Source organism: Gymnogyps californianus, chromosome 5 (genome assembly GCF_018139145.2).
Source record: "Gymnogyps californianus isolate 813 chromosome 5, ASM1813914v2, whole genome shotgun sequence".
NCBI classification, from domain to species: domain Eukaryota; kingdom Metazoa; phylum Chordata; class Aves; order Accipitriformes; family Cathartidae; genus Gymnogyps; species Gymnogyps californianus.
Genome location: NC_059475.1, coordinates 60,840,626 through 60,851,710, shown reverse-complemented (window position 1 = coordinate 60,851,710; position 11,085 = coordinate 60,840,626). Strand labels below are relative to the sequence as shown.

Genomic DNA, 11,085 nt, shown 5'->3' with positions numbered 1-11,085 from the left:
CTAGAAATCCTGTCTATTTTAATCATGCTAAAGGAGCGAGGCAAGCTTGAGAGGCATTAGAAACAAAACATAATTTCTTCAAAGGTGTTACAATCAGATTAGTTTTCATAGACTAAGCCATAACATCCATGAAATTTGTGGTTTATTAAAGTGTAAACACAAGATAGATACCCTTAAACTTGACTTCAGACTACCCATGACTCTGCGTTACAGGGTGGTCCTTCTTCCTTCTCACCAGAGGTCATGTACTTCTTTCACTTATTACATAATATATGTTAAATGAGGTGATCTCTGGTGGTTACTATTTGCTAAACATTCACACAAAGGATTACAAATACTCTTAGAGCAGAATCAGGCTGCTTGGGCCATAGGTCTGCACGTATAAGAATAAGCAGCATCACACACTGTATTCTTTCCTGAGTCATGTAAGAGAAAAGCAGAAAGACCAGACAAAGCTTTATCCCTACAAACATAGAGGTACACATAGATTCTTTAGCCAATATAGACAAAGGCTCAGGAACTTTCCAAGGGAAAAAAATATTAATTCTTCTCAAGGGAAAAAATATTAAATTCTTTCCTCACAAGTGGTGTAATATGCTCTGCTCCTCACTTGGGACAAAAATTAGTTTCTCTATGACACTTAAATTCAATGTTTTTTTAAAAATTAGAGAAGCAATAAATACAAACATACTAACGTGACTCAGCTAAAGGCTTCATCTGTTGCTTTTTCTTCCTTTAATAGTGAGAGATTTCTCCTCCCCTCTACTGAGCTCTGAACAGTATCTAATTTTTGATGAGCATGTCCTCTGCTACTTGATCTGTTTACTGGTCTTAGCTTGCCCCTTCAAATTTTAGCAAATTCACTCATCTCCTTGACAGAGCCACATTTCTTCTCTTCTTTCTCTCTAAAGACAAAAACAAATAAGCAAGTTTTGTTTTGCTGTTTCAAATAAAACAAATGTTAGCTGTTTCTTCATTCTCCATCTTCAGCTCTGTCCCCAGCTCCCCAGGGAATCAGTTGTCCACATACCTACAGGCCACTGTCAGTATATTTGGAAAACCCTTGACCTCAGGTTAGAATGTACCGCATGGCTCTCCGTGTTCAGTATTCATATTTACTCTCAATTATCTTTAAAACGGATTTGTTTATACAGTCAGCTGTATGTTGAAAGCTGCACACTTGTTGTTTACATCCTCCCTTAAGCTGTTTTCCCACAATGGTATCTGCTGCCCTTTTGCCCACACACTTATTCAGTGCAATTGGGATGAACGTCAGCCGCAAGCCCTCCAACTACCGTCTCACTCTTGTGCTGCAAACGGATGAATTCTAATCAAAATACCTCAGGGCATTTTACAGTCTCTCAAAGTCACTTTCGTGTTGCTTCATCTAGTACTCTCTCTTAACAAGTATTTCAAATTGGATGATAGCACTAGAAGGTTTTACTCAAATACAAGTAGTACACATTTTTCAGCCTTATTAAATCATAAAGCACTTGATTCATTTCCAAGGATTAGGTCCAAAATATCCTCTGGCTATATTGACCATTCAACAAATTGCATTAGGAAAGCAGCGCTACACTAGAGTAGCTCTAAAAGCCTGCCTTCCTTGGATTTTGCATGGTTATTATTCCAATCAATATTGGAGTGATTCAAATCCCTCGTGATCAATCTCCAAGGCTTCTTTTAGGTGCTTTTCTTATTGGTACAAACATTTCACAAATAATTTTTTGAATAATTTTTGTGAACCACCCTCAGGGTCTATAACAACAACCAGCCTTTTCATCATCAACTTCTTTCCATACCATCTCTGGTTTATGGGACGCAACACATGTCTCTTGGGAAATTCTTTGCCATCCTTCAGTATTAATGCTTGCCATCAGAGTCAGTTTTGTATTCTAAATCTCAAAACCCTAGACATTTCCTGGTTGGTTGGCTAGATATCACACTCCTTAAAATGTTTATTCATTCAAAAATGATAGGCTACTGAAGACTAACAAGCCTCCTTAGCAGTTCCTGTCAGACACCCATGTGGTTTGTGTGGGAGAGAACTTCCTTTTAAACATCAAAAGCAAGAAACAAAATCCAGTGCTATATTAAATATTTCAGTCAGAACATTTTATTTCTGAAAATGAAATGCTTTTTCCCCACCAAAAAGATGTGTAGTCTGACTCTAGCCAGGAGTATGGTTTTTCTTTTCCCTTACTTTGATAAATTCAAACTTCTAATGGGAAGAAAATCCATGGTCTCTATAACCCATAATCAAAGAAAAAAAATTCCATTCCCTTTCCTCCCTCGTTTGCAGAAATGCTTCTTTTAACATGTGTTTCTAGAACACAATACCATGAAAATACATACTGTCATTCAAATCTGTACCTTGATGCAGGTCTACAGTACGACCCCCACCACATCCCCCAAATTGAGGTTCATTATAACCTGTCTACTGCAGGGGTTAAATCAGTTAAAATCCAATGGAATTTCTATTTGATGCTCTCAATAGTGTGACAAATTGAGAGAAAAGGCAGGGGCACATGAAGGGTGCACTAATTTCAGTCAATTCTTTCCAAGTGTGTGAATGCCAGAGAATGATTGGATCTCAAATTTCATCACATGTGTGATTATTGCTTTATTGTGAACATTTACATTAGCAGTTTAATCCCTTTAGGAAAAGAATACTGAAAATTGGTTTCAAAATGTTCCCTTCATTAAATCTGTTGCAATTTCTCTTGAAATAAAAGGCACAGTCTGAGGTAGTGAGAACCTAACAGATGAACTGTTAGAAACATTAGATAAGGACCTCTCAACCCTTAAAAGGAAAGAAATTGTTCTGTACATTTCCCAGCTGAATTGTTGCAACATTTTAACATCATTTGGGGGAATAGAATTTTAACTAGAGGCTGGCAACGTGTATCACATCTTTAAAGAAAATCAGCCACAAAATAAAGGGCTTAAAATGTGCGAGGAAGCCGCATCCATACACAGCTATTCATGTTTTTTCTAACCTCTCTTTTCTGCCCTTTATGGCAGCTTATTCACAGTACTTCACTGTGCTGGGAGACAGAATGATGTTGCACCACCGTGGGAAATCTATCTCAATTTTGTGCTTCAGCAAGTTCCCATCTCAGAGAAGATCTCGTAAGATTGTCCTAAGTCTTGATTTCTTGCATCTCATCCACTCAGTGTGTCCCACATTGGCAACAGAGATGCGTATTTAACTTTTCACTGTTGTGTGAACATCAGCAACCTATCCATGCAATGCAGGCACCTGCACTGGATACAAGACCAGATGTCAAGTGCAGAGTTTCTTCTGGAAATAGTGCTTTGGAGGAACGTCTTGTGGAAAGCAGAATTTGGTTCAGTAGAATTTGCTTTAATTAAATTTGTTCATGCTTACCTCAGTCCTGGGGCATGTGTTACAAGTAGTTATTGTGGCCTGGTGTATGCTTAGTAACCTGCTTCTGTCTATGTCCTCAATCTTCCCCAAACCACATAAACAGCCAGCTATTAGCTTGTTAGAAATATCCACAGTTTCAACCTTTGGGTTAAGCAAATTCAAATTGTCTCAGATCTGCCATACATTACAAACATATATGTGTGGGGACTACTGTAAATTAGCTGAGGTACTTGTTACTCCATCATAATTTATGAGGATGATAGGACTCTAGTCCCTTCCCTGAAATTACTGTGTTCCTAAAATTGATTGTCCCAGATGCCAGGACATTTTGGGGTGGCTCACACTCTCTCCAGCTCTCACAAAAACTAAACCAAGGAAAGTTTCACTGAAGTTGGTCTATTCTGTGAACAAGTTCCTATTTTGGTGAATTCACACTTTCCAGTCATAGAATATTTCATTTAACATTTCCAAACACGCCTAAAGGCAAAATATTTCAAGTACTTTAAAAAGCTTCTTCTATAAGTAGAAATTAAGGATAAGCATCTTACAGAAAGTCTTAGCTTTTCTATGCAGCAATCTAGCATGCTGAATTAAAAGCGTGATGATACAGAAAGAATGGCATTGGTAAAGCATACTTTGCTGATGAAATGTCCTTTTGTCTTCTTTACTCATATTTCCAATAACCTATTACTTGTTTTTCTGTGCAAACCACTTACGCATTATTAGAACATCAGAATTATTTTTAAAAATGTTTGAGAAAAATGCTTATCTGACCCACACAGAAAGGTTACAGAAAAGGTTTAAGTACTAATTTATGAATGAGACTAAACTGGGCAGTAGAAGATTGATGTACAAAGGAGGAGTATTTGGTAATTCTGTCTTCAAAAAAGACTCTTACAGAAGTAACATTAAAAGTAGCAGCACACGGGAAGTCTTACACTCCTCCAGTTTCACTGCTGTGATAGTGTTTTGGAAATAGGAAAGTAGGAATGTACTTATACTAGTAACTGCCACCATACTGGTAGCTTGATAAACCCCGAACAAGAGGGAATAAATAACCTGTTGGAAACTCCCCATGTCATGCACCTCTGTTGCCTCTTGTCTAAGAGCACAGGGCATGTTAGCATTGCTCACAACAAACACCCATAGCTTTAAAATGGGTCAGCAGAAGTTTTTAACCTTCCCAGATTTATTGTATGACACAGATGCAGAATTATATTGATAACAAAAACAGAGCGGGTAGCATTGAAACTAAATGAGGTTTTCCATAAGCTCACTCTTGATCTACCCTCTGGCATCAGTTGTTTAAAAAGACAGTCACAGAGAGGAAGTCAATTTGTGTGGGTGGAACCAACACAGAAAACAGAAGCACATGCTATTATATTCTCCTTGGTGGGTCATTTTTCCACATTTTCAGAAAAGGAACCTTCTAGACTCAGTCTGTACCTGCAGAGACGCAATGGCTGTGAGAAAGCCCAGAACACATTCCTCAGGACGAAGGTCCCATTAGGAGGGGGCTGCAAAAAACAATATGCAGAAATCCCATTTAGCTTGGAACAGCATAAAAGCTTCAATACAACCTAATTCCAGAAAGTACATAGGGAAGCATTTGAACTTTTTCTTATGTTCTAGCGAAGCATGTGGTTAAAGTTAAGCATTTGCTTTTGTTCTTTCCCGAACTACAAAGCAACGAACAGAACAGAAATAGATACGCTCTTTAGTCTTCATATGTGTCCTGTCTCAGTAAGGAACACCAAACCGTGCCCACTATGACTGAGTTTGTGTACATCAAATACCTCTAAGAAGGTATCCCAAAGTAGGACTGCAACTCTTTAAAATAGCAGTGCTAAAGTCTGCAACATACCATTAGCTGAGGAGCTATACTAGTTCCAACCAACAAGAAACTAATTTAACAAAAACTCTCACAGAAAATTCACAGCAGAGAAGGCATTATTAAAAAAGCACTTCATATAAACTGATTGTATTTTATCTGTTCAGTATTGCTTTTTAGTGCCAGAAGTCCAGCATTAATTCAAAAATGGCTGGGTCTGTGCTTACACAGACACCGAGTCAAACAATTGTGTGAAAACCTAATCATTAAAGAGTTTAAGACAGAAAACAGATGTTCCAGCCAATTTTGTGAGAGCTGGGAGCCTCTGAAGGGAGACGTCTGGATTGTTTAGCTTGCTTATTTCTGCAGCGCTAGAGATCATTCTCGTTACTGTATTTTGAAGCAGTAATTTCTGAATGATGATTCTGGCAGAACTACAAACAAAGAATTACACTAATCCAATCTGGATGTTACTAACACATGTAAGGCTGTCTTCAGATTTTCACAGGTCAAGCAGGATTTAAACTCTGCTCCATTAATAAAACAGAAAGACGCTGTTCTAGGACTTTTAAAAGTATCTTTGCCTAAAAAGGCACAGGAGTCCAGAGTGGGTTACAGTGTTTTGTCCTGCAACAGGAGTTCAAGGAAATTATTTGTGTAGATTGGGCTGCCAACAATCAAACAGCTTTAAACAGATAAACTCATCTTACTCGAAACATTTGCAAAACAATAACCTTGCTAACACAGAACTGCCTCTCCAGGGCCTGTCCATGTACATGAACTTTCACTGTAACTGATAACCAACTGTCAAAGAACAGTAAGCATTACATTAGTCATGAACTACAACTTTGCGCTAACATCAACCCTCCCCTCCAAGATATCGGACAAGAGGACTGAGTGTTGGTTCAAAACTCTGGATCCAAAACACAGCCCTTTGGGGTTTGGTTGTAGGTCCAAGCTGGAAACCCAAGGAAAAAAAAATTATACCTTCAGTTTTGATATTACCTAGAGCAGCTTCAGGAACTACTGAGTTCTCAAAGTTTTCTCTAGTTACAGCTGTCACAAAAAGAGCTTACAAGATCCAATTTTTGCAGTTGAGAACACTTCACAAAAGACAGAGTTTAGCCCAAACCCAAAGGCCAGAATCCAATTCAGCATCTTACCCAGATGCTGTTAAACCTCAATCTAAAGAGCATCTTTACCAACTGTATTGCAAACAACGAAGAAAGGAAAGGCCCCTACCCTACTACTTGCTTACATAACTTAGCACTGACCAGGCTGCCCACAAAAAAATAAAATAGGTTGGAAACTAAGTCACAAGTATTCAAAATGAACACATAAGAAGCAGTGATTAAATAAGATTCCACAACAAACTGTGGTTGCCACCATTCTGAGGGTCAGCCAAGCTAGTAATGGAACATCAGCCTTACCTTCAAAAAAACAAGGTCAGTAACTGTTTGTTTATTCTAAGATTCCTCCTGCACTTTAGAATGCATTTCATAAAGGTTGGACTGACAGCACTTTATTTTGTTAGTACGAAAAAAGGATTGTAATTGCAAGAAAATTATTTGCTTGACAGAAACAGCAAAACACCCACTCAGCTTTCTTAAATTTCCTGGTCCTTTTAGCAAACAAAGGAAATAAGTATCTATCTTGCCTATGCTTTCCCTCGTTAGGTGAAAATCTAAGTAGCCACCAATTCAACACAGCTGGTTTAGATAAAACTAAGCTGCAAGTCATAAGGAAATGAACAAGATTTTTCCTTTCTATGATGCTTCTGGCTCATTAGAACAATCACTTCATGAGTGCAACTCTGAGTACCAACATGGTAAATTAATGGAGATATTAGTGGGCAGCAAACATCAAACTGCCAAGGACAGGTCTAAATTTTAGGAATTAAATATTTTCTTTCCAATTACTTAGGTTGATCATTCAAGGCAAGACTAAACTGGCTTTTGAGGCTGCATTTCTCACACTTGAACTATTCAAAATTCTGGACCAACAGTATCTTCCTGTGTGTTGCAAGGATGACATTTACTTTAAAGCCTTTAATATTGTTCGGTGCACACAAAAACAAAAGGGAAGCAACAGGAGGAGCAAAGTAGGAAGTTGTCCCATTCACGTAACTTCCTCAGTGCTCTTGTCCAGTGGACAGCAATAGCTGGGGACTTGTGAGGTAGATGGAGCCAGAGAATATATCCATAGAGGGAAGTAATAATAAAGCTCTCTTATAGCCCTTGACACAGTCCCCAGACCTTGAAACCCAGTGGAAAGAGCAATTACTGCTAAAAAAACCCTGTATGGAAAACAGGGGAAACTGATGGTTAATAAGCAAAGCCACAGAGAAGCTCAAGATGGACCTTCACATACAGCCCTCCCCGAAGCTAGTCATGGCCTGCTGCATTTTATATATCATCCCCTGAAAAAGCTAACTTTGTCTCTCCATCAGTAGGAAACCTCCTGCCATTGAGTGCAGCTAGGTAAGCCTGCACATCTTCTGCTCCCTTAGTCTCCAGTCTCTGTCTAGACAAAATAAACTGGCATTAGTTGAGAGAAAAGGCTTACTAGCACATCTAAGACAGCGATACTTGTTCACATCTGGCTTACTTCTGGCCAAATAAAACCGCAAGCAGAGTAAGCATATTGTCATCTGCTCTGCTGCATGGGTGTACCAGTAAACCTTGCTAAAGACAGCTCCTTCTCTGCCTACCTAATTAGGTTATTAGCCATGTTAGGGCTCAGGATGCAACAAACAGGAAGCCAGTGGCTTTAGTCACTTCTGGTTTTGCACCCATACAACAGCAATGAAAACCAGAAACCTTCGAAGGTGCTTAAATTTGAAACCTTTAAAGGTTTCCAATTTTTAGTCACCAGATTTCCCTACCAGCACACAAGCCAGCAAAACTATAAGCTGTATAATTAGGAGATTATTAAAGACCTGGAAACAGATGAGAAAAGACAAGACAGAAAAAGCAAAAGATGTTATACCACATCGAAATACGGCCAGGAATCTAACCTCAGGATTCTCATTAGCCACAACCACCTCAAAAAAACCTGGAAATGAGTAGTTATACAATAGTATAGCATTAAACTAGAATTCAGTGGGCAAATGGAAAAAAAAAATTAAAAAAAAAAAAAAGAGAAAGCACAAGAGGCACAGTTGTCCCTGATCAGCAGGAAACTTCCCCTCAGGCTCAGTAGCAGCTGGATCAAATCCGATCAGAAAAAGATAATAATCATTATCTGTTTAGAAGATGTCCAGCCAAGTTTATCAGAAAGAGTCAAATTGCTTTTTGCCAAAGTAGAAAAAGAAGATGTTGCTGGTGTATCTTCTGCCAGATCCTGAAGAAACATAGCTGTGTCTAACCTAAGCCAAGAAGCCCCTCAAAGCAAAGACGATGATCAGTGCAGAGAGACTCCTGAACTCCTTGGTTTTCACCAAGCGCTCCAAGCAACCAGCCAAAAACATTATATCGGCCCCCAAAATGCTGGATGCAGCATCCAAATCAACTCCACTTAACAGGGTTAAAGCATACAGATCCACTGCAGTTTCTACTAAAGGTACCATAGGAGCCACAGTACTGAACTGATTGGAATGGCAAAAAACCTAGAAGCTTCAAAAGCCTAGAAAGTCTGAAATAATACTAAGACTGGGAAAAGGTCAGATTGGGGGAAGCTGGGGAAGACCTGAGGGGTAGAAGGGGATATTTAAAGAAGACAGCAGTGTAAAAAGCAAGGAAGGTGCATGACATTTCTATAATAAGCTGGATGCATCTAACTTCCAGTGTTTCATTTCAGTACACCATCAATTGTGTAAGCCTATACGTGCTGGTCAGCAGGCACCCAATGCCTGAGCTGAGAACAAGCAGCTTCCCATTGCTCCCCCCACTCCTCCATCCTAGAAATAAAAGCTCATGTGTGCTCCAGCCTTACTGGAAGAGGCTAGAAGCATTTTTTTTTTTTAAATTGCAGCGGGGGGGGGGGGGGGGGGGGGGGGGGGGGGGGGGGGAAGACAGAAACAAGAAGATATCAAGGTCCTCCACTGCTGACGCCAGAGAAGCAGTGGCCCATGGGACGAACTACACATCATGCCTACACAGCTAGAGAAAGAAATTCACATGCACACATTCAAAATGCTTTCAAGTCAAGCATCCAGATGTTTCTGCACAGCTGCATGTTAGTAATGTTCTGTGGGCAGAATGCAACAGACCCAACAAGCCCGTCTTGCTGTGCAGAACATCTGCAGGAAAATGAAAGGCACGACCATAACCCACAAAAGCTAAAATTAACTTCTCTTGTGCATGCTTTATAACTAAAACTCAGACAACATGCATGAAAGAAAAGGGAAAGGTAATCCAGATCAAGGCAGCTAAAGAGGAAAATGTATCCTTGCATTGGTTTTCAATTTGGATTGTAATCATGATTTTTTTTTTTCATTGCTCTCAGCAACCCATTTTCACATTCCCTCCCCTCTTCTTTTTGTTCTGTATATTGCTGATTTATGCTCTTTCACAGAAGAACTTAATCATTTGGAAAAATTCAAACCACAAAAAACTCTAAAAAACAAAATACACAGGCTGGAATAGTAATGAATGGCTCTGCTCAGAGAAGTTCTGAACATGCAATTTCTGTCAAAAGATGTTGTTCCATAGAAAGTTACTGATTTTAATGACGTTTTTGATGGTAGATTTGGCGAGGCCCATGATGACATTTTCACTCATTTTCAGAGACTCAGAGTGAATGCGGGGTTTTTCCTGGAACCTGAAGCTTCAATCCAGCTTCAGTTCACACAAGAAAAGATATATTTTGCTCTGCTGTAAGGCAAAATAAGCTTTCAAACGTCAGAATTTGTTCTCTGACCAAGATCAGTTTCTATTATCTGATCCAGAATCAGCTTTTTGAAAAGCAGAGACTTGGGTACTTGAGCATGACAGGACTTCAGAATCTCAGAAAATCCAGAAACCTTCATTACTAAGAGTAATTGCTCAGATAGCTGCTCAAGTTGTAGGCATTTATGTTTATGATAAGAGCATCAGAGATTACATCATCTACTATTTGAAGCAGTTAAATGAACAGAGTTGAATCCTTGCCTGATATTCCATGAACTCGAACAAATGTGCACTGCTGCACCTCTGCTAAAGATCTGTTGAGAAGACTGCACGCTCCTCTTATCTTCACATCTTCCTCAATTGTAGGCATTTTCAACTCAAACCTCCCCAAGCCACTGTAATCTTCAGAGCTCATCTAGTGATAGCAACAGAGAAAATCTGAGCATATGCAACACGAGCATTAATTCAGTCAGGTTTTCCAGGCATATTTTGTGTAGAAACCAGCTCCATGGCCAGAGGTAATGAAAGCAATTTATTCTAGAAAAGCCTACAAACTTATTCCAACATATCAGAGGGAGTATGAGTGAAGCTCGGGGTTGTTGCTACACCTGTCCTTTGGATAAACAGAATCCTCCTGGGTTGTCAGCGTTAAAATGATACTCTGCTTCAACAACACAGGATTTGCCTTTTAAGTGGCTTAGAAACAAACTCTCTTCTCAGCGGTGAATTTTGCAAATGGAGCTTCAAGCCCAAGAGACCAGCCCAAACCATACCTCATTTTCACTTAATCTTGAGCATAAATTTGCTCAGGAAAGAAAGCACCAACTTCACTTGAACTCATAGTCTATGCATTTGAGGCAACAGAGGTTATTTATAAAAGCCAACGACACTCACATAAGCTAGACACCCCAGCGAGGACATATGGTCCAATAAATACAACAACAATGTAGCAGCAACAGCAAGACTATTAACCACTTCAATACCATGAAAAGTAACTGATGACACGTCTTCTAACTTCATTGGCTTTCACCAAA

At 39.3% G+C, this 11,085-nt stretch overlaps 1 long non-coding RNA gene across 1 annotated transcript in view; it reads right to left on the bottom strand.

Moving 5' to 3' along the window:
- Positions 1 to 4,547: 4,547 nt before the first annotated feature.
- Positions 4,548 to 11,085, bottom strand: part of LOC127017109 (uncharacterized) — a 35,741-nt gene continuing 29,203 nt past the window's right edge. Inside the window, exon 3 of the long non-coding RNA XR_007766540.1 lies at positions 4,548 to 4,908. This is a non-coding gene — a long non-coding RNA (uncharacterized LOC127017109). The remainder of the gene's footprint in view (positions 4,909 to 11,085) is intronic.